Here is a 15,816-nt window from a genome sequence, read left to right on the forward strand (position 1 = left end):
TTTCTCAGCTGGAACTGGAACTGCAGATGGGGCGAAACACCATCAGGGTGGCCACACATGTCCAGCTGCCGCCCCAGCCCCCTGAGTCTGGTCACCAGGGCTCTGAGTGTTTGCTCCAGGGACCTGGGGTTCACCCTGTCACCCTGGAGGTCGGGCCTAGACAGCAGGGCCCCGGGCTGGACACATAGGGGGAAAAGCATCCCCACAGGACAGCTTGTGCGAGCCGATTCAGCTGCGAGATTCTAGAGGCCCGGGATCACCCTGTGGCCCATGAAACCCAGGAGCCAGGAGGGTCTTGCATCGGGATTCCTGTCCGTTGGACTGTAACGTTTATGTAAGGAATCTTGGAAACAGTGGTAACAAGAGTGAATTTGAACGAGCTTTAGGATATTATGGACCACTCCAAAGTGTGTGGGTTGCTAAAAACCCTCCCGGCTTCGCTCTTGTTGAAAATGAAGATCCCCGAGATGCAGCGGATGCTGTCTGAGAACTAGACGGGAGAACACTCTGTGGCTGCCGAGTAAGAGTGGACCTGTCCAATGGGGAAAGGAGAAGTCGAGATCGTGGCCGCCTCCTTCTTGGGGTCGTCGCCCTCGAGATGATTATCGGAGGAGGAGTCCTCCCCCTCACCACAGATGTCCAAGACGGAGAAGCTTCTCCCGCAGCCAGAGCAGGTCCCTTTAGTAGATATAGGAGAAGAGAGAGATCACTGTCCCAGGAGAGAAATCGCAAGCCGTCCCGATCTTTCTCTAGGTCTCCTAGCCGATCCAGGTCAAATGAAAGGAAATAGCAGACCACTTTGCAAGAGGAGTGGTGCACAGGAAATAACTTCATTTGACAGGAGTATGTACAGAAAATTCAAGTTTCGTTTGAGACTTCCGAAGCTTGATGCACTTTTTAAATGTTTTAGCTGTTCACATTTGTTTGTCTCTTGGGACAGTGACACATAAAGGTGTCATTCTCTATGGTTTGAAATGGGTCATATGAGGCATGTAATATGCAGAATTGTTTCTTTACAATGTTCTCTTAAGCAAAATTGAATTTGCTTTGAATTTTTGGTCTTGCCTAGACTGAGAATAAAACTCTAACTCCTGCCCACCTAAAGTGTGATGTTTATTATTATGGAAGCAACACTGGCAAACATTGAAAAGACTTTCTGTAGCTGGGATATGGTATGCAGCTGTAGTTAAGCAAGCAGTCTTTAAAAGGTGCTGTGAACACAAGCCAGCAGGTAGAAATGAAAGCCGCACCCTTACCCTAGATTAGAGGTTTAAGAATTCCACTAGTCTTCACACTGGACAAGAGGTTGTCCAGTGAGTTTAGAATCTAAGAAGTTTCAAGGAAGTTAGTTTCCCTTTGAGTTAGGTCATAAGTCCCCTCTGTGATTGCCGTACATGAATACATAGCTCTTTGTAATGTTTTTTGGAAGTTGAGATGATCAAGATACCAATGTCTTGCCAGATGAAGAGTATATTGTAGAGCTGAACTTTGAGTTACTGTGCAATTTTTTTTCATGCTGTCATTCGTAATATGTTTTGTGAGACTCCTTGGGATTAAAGTTTTGGTTCCAAAAGGAACAAAGAAAAAAAAAGGATCCACCTGCCAATGCAGGGGACACGGGTCCGAGCCCTGGTCCGGGAAGATCCCCTGTGCCGCAGATCAACTAAGCTCATGGGCCACAACTATTGAGCCTTGCTCTAGATCCTGGGAGCCACAACTACTGAGCCCCCATGCCACAACTACAGAAGCCCGCACAGCTAGAGCCCGTGCTCCGAAACAAAAGAAGCCACTGTAATGAGAAGCACGTGCCCGCAACAAAGAGGAGCCCCTGCTCGCCGCAACTAGAGAAAGCCCGTGTGCAGCAATGAAGACCCAACGCAGCAAAAAAAAAAAAAAAGACGATACCGGCCAGGTGATCAAGGGTAAAATTGTTTGTCAACAAGTCCCGTTGATGGGGTGTATCCTTGATGTGTGTATCCTTGATGGTGTGTATCCTTGATGATGTGACCTGAGGAGAATGACATTTTTATCTGTGTCTGGATCTTCCGCCCCAAACCCCGTAACTCCAGCCCAACCATAAGAAAAACATCAGAAAACCAACAGACAAACAAATTGAGGGACAAAATACCTGACCAGTCCTCCTCAAAACTTTCAAGGTATTAAAACCCAGGGATGTCTGAGAAATGTCACAGCCCAGAGGAGACTGGGACAGAAAAAGGATGTTAGGGGAAAGCTAGGGAAATTCTAGTAAAGTGTGGACTTTAGTTAATAATAACGTATCCATCTCGGTTCCTTAGTTGGGTAAGCATGTCGTACTAACGTACTAAAGTACTAACGTGTTGGAAATAGGGGTACTGGGTCGGGGGTCCACAGCACTCTGTACACTCTGTACAGATGTTTGCAACTTTTTTGTAACTCTAAGCTATTCTAAAATTAAGCAACTACTAAACAGAGATAAGAATGTTATTTCCCTGATTTGAACATGCCTGAGTTTGTTTTCATGGTCACATTTGTGCTATCTGGATGTGTCTTGGAATCAGTAGCAAAGGAGAGTTGCCAGCCCCTGGGAAGATGTGGCTGGTTTGCAGGTGGCTTGCTCTGGAGCTGAAGACCACGGTGGGAAGTCTGCAGCCTCGGGCTGCACTTAGAACCATGGGAGGGGATGGGCCAGCTCAGTTAGGGATGGAACCTATAAATAAAACTCTTTTTCTTTTCCATTATGGCTTATCACAGGATATTGAATATAGTTCCCTGTGCTAGACAGTAGGACCTTGTAGCTTATCCATCCTATATTTAATAGTTTGCCTCTGCTAACCCCAAACTCCCAATCCAACCCTCCCTCCCTCTTTCTCCCCCTTGGCAACCACAAGTCTGTTCTCTATGTCTGTGAGTCTGTTTTTGTTTCGTAGACAAGTTCATTTGTGTCGTATTTTGGATTTCACATATAAGAGAGATCATATATGTGTCTTTCCCTGCTGACTTACTTCACTTAGTATGATGATCTCTAGGTCCATCCACGACGTTGCTGCAAATAGCATTATTTCATTCTTTTTATGGCTGAATATATTCCATTGTATATATGTACCACATCTTCTTTATCCATTCATCCATCAGTGGACATTTAGGTAGCTTCCACATCTTGCCTATTATAAATAGTGATGCAATGAACATTGGGGTGCATGTATCTTTTCTTTCTTTCTTTTCTTTCTTTCTTTTTCTTTCTTTCTCTCTTTCTTTATTTTTTTTGTCACACAGTATGTGGGATCTTAGTTCCCTGGCCAGAGATGGAACCCATGCTCCCTGCACCGGAAGCACAGAGTCTTAACCACTAGACCACCAGGGAAATCCCAGGGGTGTATGTATATTTTTGAATTAGAGTTTTCTCCAGATCTATGCCCAGGAGTGGAATTGCGGGACCCTATGGCAGCTGTATCTGTTCTCTGCACGTCTCACATCAACCACCTGCACTCCACTGCTTGCTCTCAACGTCATCTTCGGGGAACACAACCTGCGACAGGGACCTTGACAAGAAGAAATGGCTCAGGGAAAAGCTACCTGCACAGGGAGGAGATAGAGGCCATCGACCCTGGGGTGCGGCGGGGAGAGTGGGCACGGAGATTTGTCATTTCATCCCTGATACTCAGCCCTCCTGGCTGCCCCACTCTAGGTCACCTCGGGATACAGAGGTGACCCGGTTAGAGTCCCAGCCTGTGCAGGAATCTAGGGGCACCAGCGGGTCTGAATAATATTAGTGCAGGGTCTCCCCCATGGCACTGGGGTTATTTGGGGCGGGTCATTCTCTGCTGGGGGCCCCTCCTGGGCACTGTGTGGGGTTCAGCAGCATCCCTGTCCCCACCCATTTGATTCCAGGGGCCCCTTCCCCCCCAGTTGTGACAACCACAGATTTTCCCCAGACATCACCGAAGAACTGGGTGAGGCAGAAGCAGGATGGCCCTGGGTGAGGAGCTGTGTTGAAGCAGCTGTGTTGAAGCAACCAGCCTGGCTTAGGGCAGGGTCCGCCCCGGTCCCGTCTGAGCCTGCATTTAGAACTGCCCCTTCCCTCTCCCACCTCCCATGCCCTGCAGTGGTCTCCGAGACATCATCCCCGTGTAACAAATCACACCTTCTCAGTTTACTGTCCCCAGCACCTAGAAGAGTGTCTGCTATGTAGTAGATGCTTCCTAAATACTTGCTGAATAAAGGAGTTGAATAAAGGGATGAGTGGATGAATGAATGAAGGTTACCATGGAAGGAGGGGGGAGATTCCCTTTCTGGCTCTCGGGGGTTGGGATATCAAGTGAAAGATCCATCCTAAATAGGCTGACCAGCCTTCTGGGGTTCCCCGGAAATGAGGGTTTCCCCACAGTTCCAGCGCTCAAACCTGAGCGGTCCTGGGCAAACTGGGGGCGGGTGTTGGTCACCCTGTGTAAACACAGTAACAATTGCAACTGCAATAGCAATGGCCGAGGACCTCTACGGTCTTATTGACCAGGCCCAGTTCTTTACCTGGCGGGGAAGGGTGGGCCGGGATTGGAATTCCGGTGATCCAGGGTGGGCGGGTGAGGGCACACCCCGAGCTTGTGTAGGGGAGTCCAGGAAGGTTCTGGAGGAAGTGACAGTGACACAGGAGGGAGGGAGGAGTCTAAGGAAGAACATCCCACACGACAACGTGTGCCAATGGCCCTGGGCCCAAGGTCACACCTGACCAGGGCTTGCTTTTTTTCTTTTTTTCTTATTTACATTTTCCCACATGGATATGCAATTTTCCTAATGCCATTTATTGAAAACTCCTTAATTTCCCCACTTTCTGTCATATCAAGTTCTCATCTATCTGTTTCTGGACCTTTATTCTCTACCATAGAGGTATACGTCCCATCCTTGCACCACTAGGGCTGTTTCATCACTATAACTTTATTTTTTATTCATTTCTTTCTTTGGCCGTGCCGGGCGGCATGTGGGATCTTATTTCCCTGACCAGGGATCGAACCCGCACCCCTTGCAGTGGAAGCTCAGAGTCTTAATCGCTGGACCTCCAGGGAAGTCCCCAGGGCTTGCTTTGACATCCATCGAATGGTGGCGGGTGGGCACGGGGAGCAGCTGTCTGTGAGCCATCCTGTGTAGAAATGCAGGGTGGAGGGCAGGACAGCTGGAGCGGGAGGGGAAGAGGCGGAGGAGGGAGGGAGGGATGGCGGGCGGGCGAGAGACAGACAGAGAGTTTCCGGAGACACTAGCTCTGGCCGTGTCCTAGGGCATGAAAGCTGAAAATAGCTCCTAGTGCCGGGAGCCTTGGAGCCGGAGCCTGGGAGCCAGGGTGACTGGCTCTCCTCCCTGGTGTGTGTGTGGGGGGGGAGGGGGGTGGGCTCCGGACTTCTCAGGCTGGGAATGGGGTGCACGGAGCAGGGACCCTTCTCTCTGGGACCTCGCGGGCCATCCTTAGCTCACAAAGCTGAGCCACTCCTGGCCCTACGAGTGGGGGGCTTATCCTCCCTGTCCCCTGGATCACACCCCCTCACACACAACTTCCCCTTGTGTGCTCCCAGCAACCAAGATAATCTGTTTTTAAAAGATTTGGGGGAGGGGGGTAAACATACAAACAAGAGCAGAATGGATACTTTTTCAGAATGGGAATGGCTCTGTGTAACCCCATCCCCAAGGTAACCAGAGTCCTGACCTCTAACACCCTTGACGAGTCAGCCTTGGTCTGGGCTTGCAGACCCACGGAAACTTCCTCATCCCCTCCTTCAGACCCCGTCTCTCCCTCGGCGTCTTTGTGAGAGGCACCCGGGGAAGTGGGACTGCTAGGCTGTACTGCTGCTAGAACTCCACCTGGGCTCCACCAGGCTCCAGCCCCCCGCCCTGTGCACCTCTCTGACCCTGAGGCACCTCAACTGGTAGGAGCGGCATCACCTTCCCTCCCGGGACTTGTGACACTTAAGGGAGACACAGAAAGGACAAGCGTTTGGCTCCCTGGCTGGCAAAGAGCAGGTGCTCAATTGTCATAAGTGTCCGTATCGGTGAGGGTTCTCCAGACAAACAGAATCCATAGCCTCTGTGTGTATATACACACACACGTACACATGTACACGCATACAAAAATATACAGCTGTGTATATATGCAGTACGCATACAGACATATACACATATAGTATATGCAATACGCAAATACATATATACACACATATATATAATGCATAGTTTGTATATATACAGTATGTCTACACACATATACACATAATATATACAATAGACACATACATATACACTATACATACACACATATGAAATGCATAGTTTGTATATATATATACAGTATGTACACATTCGTATAAGATATGCAATATACACACCTAGGTTCGTCTATATCATACATATATACACACATACAAAGATATTTAGGTGTGTATATATACAGTATACATACATACACATATAATATATGCAATACATACACGTACATACATATAGACACACATATACACCTACATATAAAAGCATGTAGAATAAAAATATATATGTACTGCTTCTATAAATTCGTCGTATATATACATACACATATCATATATAGGATACATACACATACATATATACAATGTATACACACACACCTATATGTAAATATGTGCATGTACATACACATATAAGTACACACGCAAGTGTGTATATAGAGTACATACATATATACATATAATACCTATACACATACAGGTATACAACATACATACACACCTATATATCAATATACACTGTATACATACATACATACAGTGTACATATACTGTACACATACACACCCATATATCAATACATGGGTGTGTGTATATATACAGCATGTTCACCTTCATAATATGTATACTGTATATATACACATACATACATGTATACAATATATACACACAAATATATAGGCTTGTATGTATACTGTATATAGTACTTACACATAGACTACAAACGCATGCACATATAAATATATGTGTATACATATATATATCATATCTATACACACATATACAAATTAATAGGCTTGTATATATTCAATATTTTTACATATATAGTTTCGTTTTAAGGAGTTGACTCTTGTGACCGTGAGGCAGGCAAGTCAGGGCAGGACTCTGGGCTGGAGACACAGGGAAGAGCTGATGTGCCAAGTCCATTGGAGGAAAACTTCCCTCTTTCTAGGGCACCTCATTTTTCTCTCCAGTCCTTCAACTGATGGACGAGGCCCACCCACGCCGCGGCATTGACAATCTCCTTTACGCAAAGTGGACCAATTTCAGTGTTAATCTCTTCTGAAGAATACCTTCCTGGCCACATCTGGAATAATGTTTGTGGTTGCCGGGGCCCCACGCAGTGCGCACATGAGATTAACCATCCCCGTGGCGATGATGACACTTTATTTTCTCCCTTGACCATTGTCACTACTATTCCAATTAAAATGGCAGTGCTATGAGGGCAGGGCATTTCCTTTTTTGCCAGTACTGAGCGTCCGCGGTCTGGTGCCTAGCATAGGCTAAATACACGGCATTTTTGTGAACAGAAGCCGGGATTCCAGCTGTCATATTTAATAGGAATTATAGTCTTATTAGTGTGTGTGTGTGTGTGTGTGTTTGTGTGTGTGTGTCTGTGTGTGTGTGTGTGTGTGTGTGTGTGTGTGTCACGGTATGTCGAGGTCAGGAGTCGAACCCGCCACCACTGGCCCTGAGAGGTTTGGCCGGGTCCCCACTTCGGGCCGGTGGGTGTGGCCAGGGGCAGCCGATGACGTGCGTGCGTGCGTGCGTGCGTGCGTGGGAGCGTGCGTGCGTGGGAGCGTGCGAGTCCAGGAGGCGGGCCGCGCGGGCCGTGAGTGTTTCAGTCCGGCCCCCGGCTCACTGTGCTCGCCTCACGCCGGCCCGAGTTCGCAGCAGCGCTGGGGGCCCCGGGCCTGTGACCACAAAGAGGGAGCCGGGGCCCGGACGGGAGCGCGGCGGCGGCAGCTGAGGCCCAGGCCAGGCCCCGTCCCTTCAGCCGCCCGCCTGCCCGTCTGCCCCGCCCCCGCCGGCGGCGCCGCGCCCCTCCCCCAAGCGCCAGACTAGCGCGGTGCGGGGACCGCGCGCGAAGACATGGGGGAGAAGCTGGAGCTGAGGCTGGAGTCGCTCTTGGGGACCGAGCCCGCCGTCTACCCGTGGCCGCTGCCGGTCTACGTAAGTGCCGCCCGTCCCCTCCTCCCGGACCCCCGCCCCTCTTCCCCCACGGCGCGCGCTGAGCCCACCGAGAAACGGAGCGACTCGAGTCGCCAGACCCTCTTTGGAGCCCCCCTTCCCGCCCCGCCGTGGTTCTCCGCGGCAGTTTCCAGCCCCCGCGCGCAGAGTGGGCAGAGGGGAGCCGGCGCCGGCCGGGGGCGTCGACTCGGCCGCGGGGACCCCGCGCTTCTGCGGGGCGCCCGAGCCGGTCTGCGGTTGGCTCTGCAGGGCTGGGGACCCCGGTCCCCCCGGGCCTGGAATGTCGGCGGGCTTGCCCTTCTGTACTTTAGGATCTGACATGTAGGGTTTCTTTTTCTTGGTAGTTTATTCTTAGCGGTATCAACGTGCTTAGTTTTTTTTTTTTTTTTCAGGGCACCCTTTCCTCCCTCTCTCCAGTTTTTTTGTGTTTCTGTTTTGTTTTGTTTTAGTTAGGCATTTTGTCCCTCTGATCTTGAGTGGGTGGGCTGGCAGGACACTTGGAGAGGAGGCGTTCTGTCCCCTGACCTTGAGTGGCCTTTGGAAAATGACAGGCCAGACGGAAATTTAACTTAATTGATATATAATATTGTATCTGTCCAAGGTGTACAATGTGATGATTGGTATATATATAGTGTGTGAAATGATTACCACAATAAGTTTAGTTAACCTTAATTCACATAATTACAAATGTTATCTTTGTGATGAGAACTTTCAAGATGTACTCTCTTAGCAACTTTCAAACATAAAATACGGTACTGTTAACTGTAGTGACCGAGCTGTACATTACATCACCATTACTCCCTTGTCTTATAACTAGAAGTTTCTACCTTTTGATCGTCTTCCCTCATTTTCCTCACCTCCAACCCCCAGCTCTGGCAACCGTCATTCCATTCTATCATGAGTTCAGTATTTTAGATTTCACATATGAGATCATAAAGTATTTATCTTTCTCTGTCTGACATTTCATTTAGCATAATGCCCCCCAAATCCACCCATGTGGTCACAAATAGGCAGGTTTCCTTCTTTATCACGGCTGAATAATAGTAGGTTGTATGCATCCCATTTTCTTCATCCATTCATCCACAAAAAAACACTGAGGTTGTTTCCATGTCTTGGCTCCTGTATTGGGTTGGCCAGAAAGTTCATACAGTTAATGAATACACTGTTCAATAAAACTTGGTGAAAATGAGTCTTTCATTTTTACTTAAAATAAATGTTTGACAAAGCCAGCTAGGCATCCCTTTGCGTAATGGCTTATACCACATTGAAATATTTTAAACATATGAACAGTAATAGCTGAAATGACAAATGTTACTAATATTGACACAATTTATCAAGGAGAATATGTTAGAATATGTTAAAATGCAGATGGACAGTGAAAGAACAAATATAACTTTTAACTAAATATTGTCTTGATATTTAGACCATTGGTTAAAATCATGATAACAGGTTTCATCCATTTCAAGAAAGCAGAATATTTGCAGATCACTTAACATTTACTAGGTATGTTCTCAGTCTGGAAGGATATATTTCACTGACATGTGTCATTTAATTTAACCACATCCCTCTGTAATAGATAGTGTTATCCCTATTTGCAGATAGGAAACAGGCTCAGAAAGATTAAGAATGTTACCTAATTCTAGTAAGCAGCCAAACCTAAACTGATCTAATTCCAGGGCAAAGCTCTTTCTGACACATCAGTGTGGGTCTTTATCTCTTTGAGAATTGTTGAACATTAAAAGCCTTCTTCCAGTTAAATGCATAAAGAAACAACATGAGCAATGACATAACAATACAAGTCTCACGAAATAATTGGTGTGTTTGGCCTTGCTTTTGTTGATTGATCTTTTGCAAAATTGCTTTTCTCTGAGATATTTAAAGTGGACTTTAACTATTTTCTTGGAAGACTTTCCTAAATTATACCTATCAGAAAGCTGCTTTGCTTTAAGGCTGAAGAAAAATGAAAGCTTACTTAACTACACTTAGGTGCCAGGGTCATACTATGAGCTCTACACCTGCCAGGATTCACGCTAAGATAGATAGGGTGGCTCAGCAAACTGTCCATAGTCCTGTGATTCCTTTCTGATATTCTGAAGTAGAAATAATTTAATAACTGTTCACAAAAGAGAGAAACACTGTTTCTTGGTCCTCAATATCATGCTGCTGTAGGCTAATTCTTTCTCTCTTCTGTCGCCCCTTAGTATAGAGAGTGTGTTTTGGGGACCCTCCTTCACGATCTTCTGCATTCCAAGAGCATCTTACATAAATCCAGGACTTCTCAAGCAGCCAGTTTTGCCAGATGGTCTTAGGGTTGGTTGTACCCCTATATGTATAATCCTGAACTTCTCAAGTAAGGTCCTTAGAGAGCATAATGGCTAAGAGAATTGGTGCTGATACCAGACCTGAGTCCAAATACTGCCTATGCCCCTAACTAGCTGTGTAACCTTGGAGAAGTAACTTAAGCCCCTTAAAGGGATTAGATTTCTCACCCGGAAAATGGTATAATAAATGCATCTACCTCATATGGTTAGTGTGTAAATTAATGTAACTTGAGATGGTGCATGTTAAGCATTAGCACAGTGCCTGTCTCTTGTTAGTAGTACCTGCTTTTATTATTAATTATTCTCTTTATATTCCCAGTTCCAGCTAGGTGCCTAACATATAATAGTTGTTCAGCACATATTTACTGGATTGAACCAGCTCTGAAATTTAAGCATTGGGTCAACAGCAAAGTAGTCACCCCACCATCATTTCTCCCAGAGAAAGGGAGAATAGATGGAAGCCAGCCATCATACTTTCTTTTCTTATTCTAAACTTCCCATCCAGCCCCAGCAATAAAATAATCTTCCTGAACCCCAACAATTTCAAGAATTTTTCAAATCACACTATTTGAAAATAGTTGGGTTGCCCAGATCTAATATGTCCCAGGACCCCAAGGTCACCAAGCTTATATTGATGAAGTCTAGTTAAGATAAATGATTACAGTTAGTAAACCAACTGCTTATGAGCTCATTGGGCTTTTTAAAATTTACTATCTGCGCTTCATAGACACACAAGTATTTTGCTTTTGTAGGACGCTCAACAGTCAAAGTAGTCTTTTAAAAAGCACAAATCAGATGCTATTATTGCACTGCTTCTAACCTCTAAAGGCTATCTATTGTAAAGAGATTAAATTTTCAACTACTTAGCCAGGCTCACAGAGACCATGTGCTCTGGTCACTTACTACATCTTTCCCTGACCTTCATGGGGTTCGAGGCACAGTTGTCTTTTTCAGTCCCTCAGATGCAACAAGCTCTACTTCTTGCTCTCCCAGCTTTAGATTGGCTAATCCATGTACCCAGACCAATTTCCCTCTTATCGTTAAGGTCTCGGTTCAAACGCCACCACTGCTATCTTGACCAAAGAGACCTGCCTCCTCAGTGCCTCTCCATCCCTTTGTCCAGTCGTATTTCTGTCACCGTACAACATTTATTTACATGTTTACTCTGTCTTCCTCCACCACTGGACATTTGCTTAAGAGCAGGGACTTTGTAATTTTTTGCTCACCACTGAATCTTCCAAGGCTTGCAGCACACACTGGCACATAGGTGTGTAGGAAATGTGTGTCTAATAAAGAATAAATACGTGAATAAAAAAAAACTGTGAAACACTAACACAAGAATATTCTTCTTTCAAAAGAATAATGAAAAATAATTTCATTCAATAAGAGTCATTCTTAGTTACTGATACGTGACTTAGTAGATCCCATTCAATTTAAAATGTTCCCTTTTTTTCTGATACTTTCACAAGTCATTGATTAAATGTTGCTCACTTTTAAGGCCAATCTGTGAGACATTATTTAACTTGTCTACTCTAAAGTTCCAGCGTTAACTCAGGCGGGGCTTCACCAAGTACTGACCATGTGACCTTGGCCTCTCATTGCCTCAGTTTTCTCATTTGTAACATGGGTATAATAATCGGCTTATTTCATACGCCTATGAGGAGGAGAACTTTACATATGTGTGTGTGTGTGTGTGTGTCTATATGTATTTAAACAGTGTCTTAGAATAGTGTCTGGCACATGATAAGCATTATAGAAGTATTGACTGCTGCTACTAGTACTGTTATTATGAGAACTAACTGTTGAGAATAATCCTTCATATAGTGGTTTATTCCACTGAAGATAAAGGAAACTCATAGAATATTAGAAATCAGATTAAACACAGAAAGCCAGTAAAATATACCAGGACAGAAGATGATGACAGTGTGAAAGCATAGAGGAAAAAACATGGTTTTTGTATTTCTTTTTCTTTTTTAAAGAAGGAAAGAGCCTAGAAATAGGACAAAAACTATTCATTGGCTATACTGACATGGAGACCCCTGGTGACCTTCATAAGTAAAATTTCAGGACAGTGGGCAGAGAGATTACGGTGAGAGAAGTCAGGTGGATGTAAATTATAGAGTAAGTGGGACGTGAGGAAATGGAAACAATACATGATGATAACAATTTTGAAAAGTTCAGACATGAATTGGCTAAAGAAGATATGCAGGGATTAGAGGAGGAGGGAGGCTTTCGTGTTACACGTACAGTTTTCAACATTTTAAGTTGGAGTTACTAGTCTAGAGTGAGGTTGAATTTTGGCAAGAATCATGCATAAGGAGTAGAATGGGTTGTAGAAAATGCAGTGCTGTGAAGTACTTGAGAAGATGAGAGAAAATGAAATGCTGTCTGTAGTGCACGTGGCCTTTGAACTTGAACTCCTGTAGTGAAAGGGAATACAAAGATCAATGCAAATGCTAATGAATTAACGGATTTGGCAGTGGACTATTTACTGACTTCTGTGTTCCTAATGAGTTAGGAAGCGCCTCACCAGCTCAGAGTGAAGGAAGTAGAGAGGATGGAGGAAAATTTGAGGAGGGTAGGGAAAGCTTCTAAGAAAATAGTCCTTAAGGAGAATTAGAAAGAACTTACTGTAAGTCAGAGCAATATTTCCAGTCTCGAAAATCCATTTGGAGTTGGTGATTATTAATTTATTGGAATACCAATTTGCCCTGCCACATGAGTTTTCTCCGGCTACCTGGATATAAGTTACACAGAGGCAGAAAAGAATGAGAGATAACAATCGAGGGGAAATACAATTAGTATTTTTGTTTACCGTTTTCCACTTCCCCGCTCCAACTCTGGGGAGCCTTCATGGACATGGCTGCCCTCCCAGCCTCCAGCAGCACTCTGTTATCAAAGAATTCAAAGAAATGGAACATAGGTTTCCAACTTATTAATTTAGCAAAATCAAAAATTGTGTATAATGTTTTCTGTTGGCAGAGATTTTTGCAATATAATTTGGTTCCGTCTTTTGACAAGTAATTTGGCAATGTCTAGCAAGATAAAAATGTTAATAGCTTTTTACACGTTAACTCTAATTCTGGAAGCTTATGCCGATAAATAATTTATAATCCAGAAAATTATTATATAAAGATGCTCATTGTCATGTCATTTGTAATAACAAAAAATTGGAAACACCTTTAATTGTTAACAATAGGAAAACAGTTTAGGAAATTATATCCACTTAGTAGAAAGTGACACAGTTACTATATTATAATTACACGATGATGGAGCAAAATAAAATAATGCTTACTAAAGAAAGAATGAAGAAAGCTGACCTAAAATTGTGTCTTCCTTGTGACAGTAATTATGTAAACATATCAATATTTATTAAAACTTAAAACCAAAATAAAGTTTTAAAAGCTCTGTACCAGTAATGGGGATTTTATGTTTGTTTCAAAATATTTTTTAACATAACTCTTATAATTTTGTTTTGTCTACTCCTTTTCTTAAGAATTTCTGACTCTTACCTCATTTTTCATTTCATAGTTTCAAATAAAGTCAGCAATTTTATCATCAGAGAAGATTAGACTTATTTGACAGTTCATAATTCCAAGTTATTTGGTATAAAAAGACCATATACAATTGTAGGTGCTTTCAAAATAAATTTTCGAGAATTTTTTTTTTTTTGCTTAGTCTTTCCTGGTATGGAGATGAAGCAAACTACCTAAAATTGCTAGCCGTTCTTTTTTCATTTTTCTCATTTTATTGATTTATCTTGCCCTTCACAGAAATGATAACAAATGAGTCTGCAGTTGCATCTGCCAATTTCTTAAATCCTCTATTATCCACATTATGAAATCATACTTGTATGAATGCTTCCAGTATTTTCAGAGCTCTTTAGTTAGTATACTTTAGCATTCTGTATGAAGTATCTTATGTAAGTGTAAAATTTAGACTCAACTTCTGGAAGCTTTGATTTCTTAGTTCAAAAGTGAGAGATCCTTAGTTCAGCCATATGATTAACAATTACTTGTATAGTAAGAAGCTCCTAATTTATTGTTTTATGGATACCTGGCAGTTTTCTTGCCATTTCTCGGAAGTTCTCTATTAAACACATTCTCTCTCTGTCTCTCTCTGTCTCTCTCTGTCTTTCTGTCTCTCTCTCTCTCTCTCTCTCTCTCTCTCTCTCTCTCTCTCACACACACACACACACACACACACACACACACACACACACTTGGTGATTAAAAGCACAGATATGGCATTATGAAATCTAAGATTCAATTTCCAGTTCTGTAGTTTCTGGGCCACTTCACTTCAGTCAAGTAACCTAATGTCTCTGAACCTTGTTGTTTTCATCTGTAAAATAGAAATTACAATTATATCAGACAATCCTCAAAACATCCGTAATGATTTTAGAGTTTCAGAGTCAGGTAAAAGCAGGCACTCAGTAAATGGCTAGTGCTTTTATTACTTTATTATTATTTCGGTCTTGGTTTTCCTTGAGTCTGTGAGTCCCCATGATGAAATGTGATTTCCAGTAGATTGAGTAACACCTGTTTTCACCAAAAATTTTAACTGAGTTCATTACTTTCTGTGCAACCCAGATTAGTTTTCTGCCTCTTTTTCTGTGCCGTATGTAGGTGTTCAGTAGATTTATTTAATAAATGTATGAATGCTTGAACGCGTAGATGAATTTTTAAATGCTTCTTTTTGAGAAGGTAGAACAAATGTGACACAGTAGAACACATAAGAAAATAATCCATGGAAAAAATGGCAAAGTCATGTATGTGCCCAGGGCCAGCCTAAGAAGAATTGCTTGTTTTTTTTTTTTTTTGTAGGAAAAATGTGTTGAATAGCTTATTTTAATTATTTTTAGAAGTTAAGTACAGGGACTTCCCTGGCGGTCCAGTGGTTAAGACTTCGCGTTCCAATGCAGGGGGGTGTGGGTTCAATCCCTAGTCGGGGAGCTATGGTCCCACATGCCTCGCAGCTAAAAAACCAGAACATAAAACAGAAGCAGTATTGTAACAAATTCAATAAAGACTTTAAAAAGTGATCCACATCAAAAAAAAAAAGTTAAGTACAAAAATTTGCTGATGATTTACATATTTAGGACCAATAAAATAATGTGAGATTAGCTGTACTAAAACAGAATGTTGAGCTACATTCACATTAAGTGACATTATATAGTCTAAATTTATGGAAAACTTCTGAGATGGTGAGTGACCTTTGAGCAGAAAAAGACAGAAGGGGAAATGGCCTTTTCTACATTCTATTGTGCCTCTAAGTAAAATGCTTGGTAATCTAGCTAC

At 43.4% G+C, this 15,816-nt stretch overlaps 1 long non-coding RNA gene and 1 pseudogene across 7 annotated transcripts in view; both read left to right on the top strand.

The window, feature by feature from the left end:
- The first annotated feature begins 277 nt into the window (after nt 1–277).
- LOC309824307 (serine/arginine-rich splicing factor 3-like) lies at nt 278–1,098 on the top strand (annotated as a pseudogene). Its single transcript has one exon. The product of its transcript is annotated as a serine/arginine-rich splicing factor 3-like (transcript).
- Nucleotides 1,099–7,818: 6,720 nt separating this feature from the next.
- Nucleotides 7,819–15,816, top strand: part of LOC309824322 — a 41,918-nt gene continuing 33,920 nt past the window's right edge. For all 6 annotated transcript variants that reach the window (XR_014296911.1, XR_014296912.1, XR_014296913.1 and 3 more), the window contains exon 1: nt 7,819–8,177. This is a non-coding gene — a long non-coding RNA (uncharacterized lncRNA). The remainder of the gene's footprint in view (nt 8,178–15,816) is intronic.

This window comes from Grampus griseus (assembly GCF_964374135.1).
Source record: "Grampus griseus genome assembly, chromosome: 6".
Classification (NCBI taxonomy): Eukaryota; Metazoa; Chordata; class Mammalia; order Artiodactyla; family Delphinidae; genus Grampus; species Grampus griseus.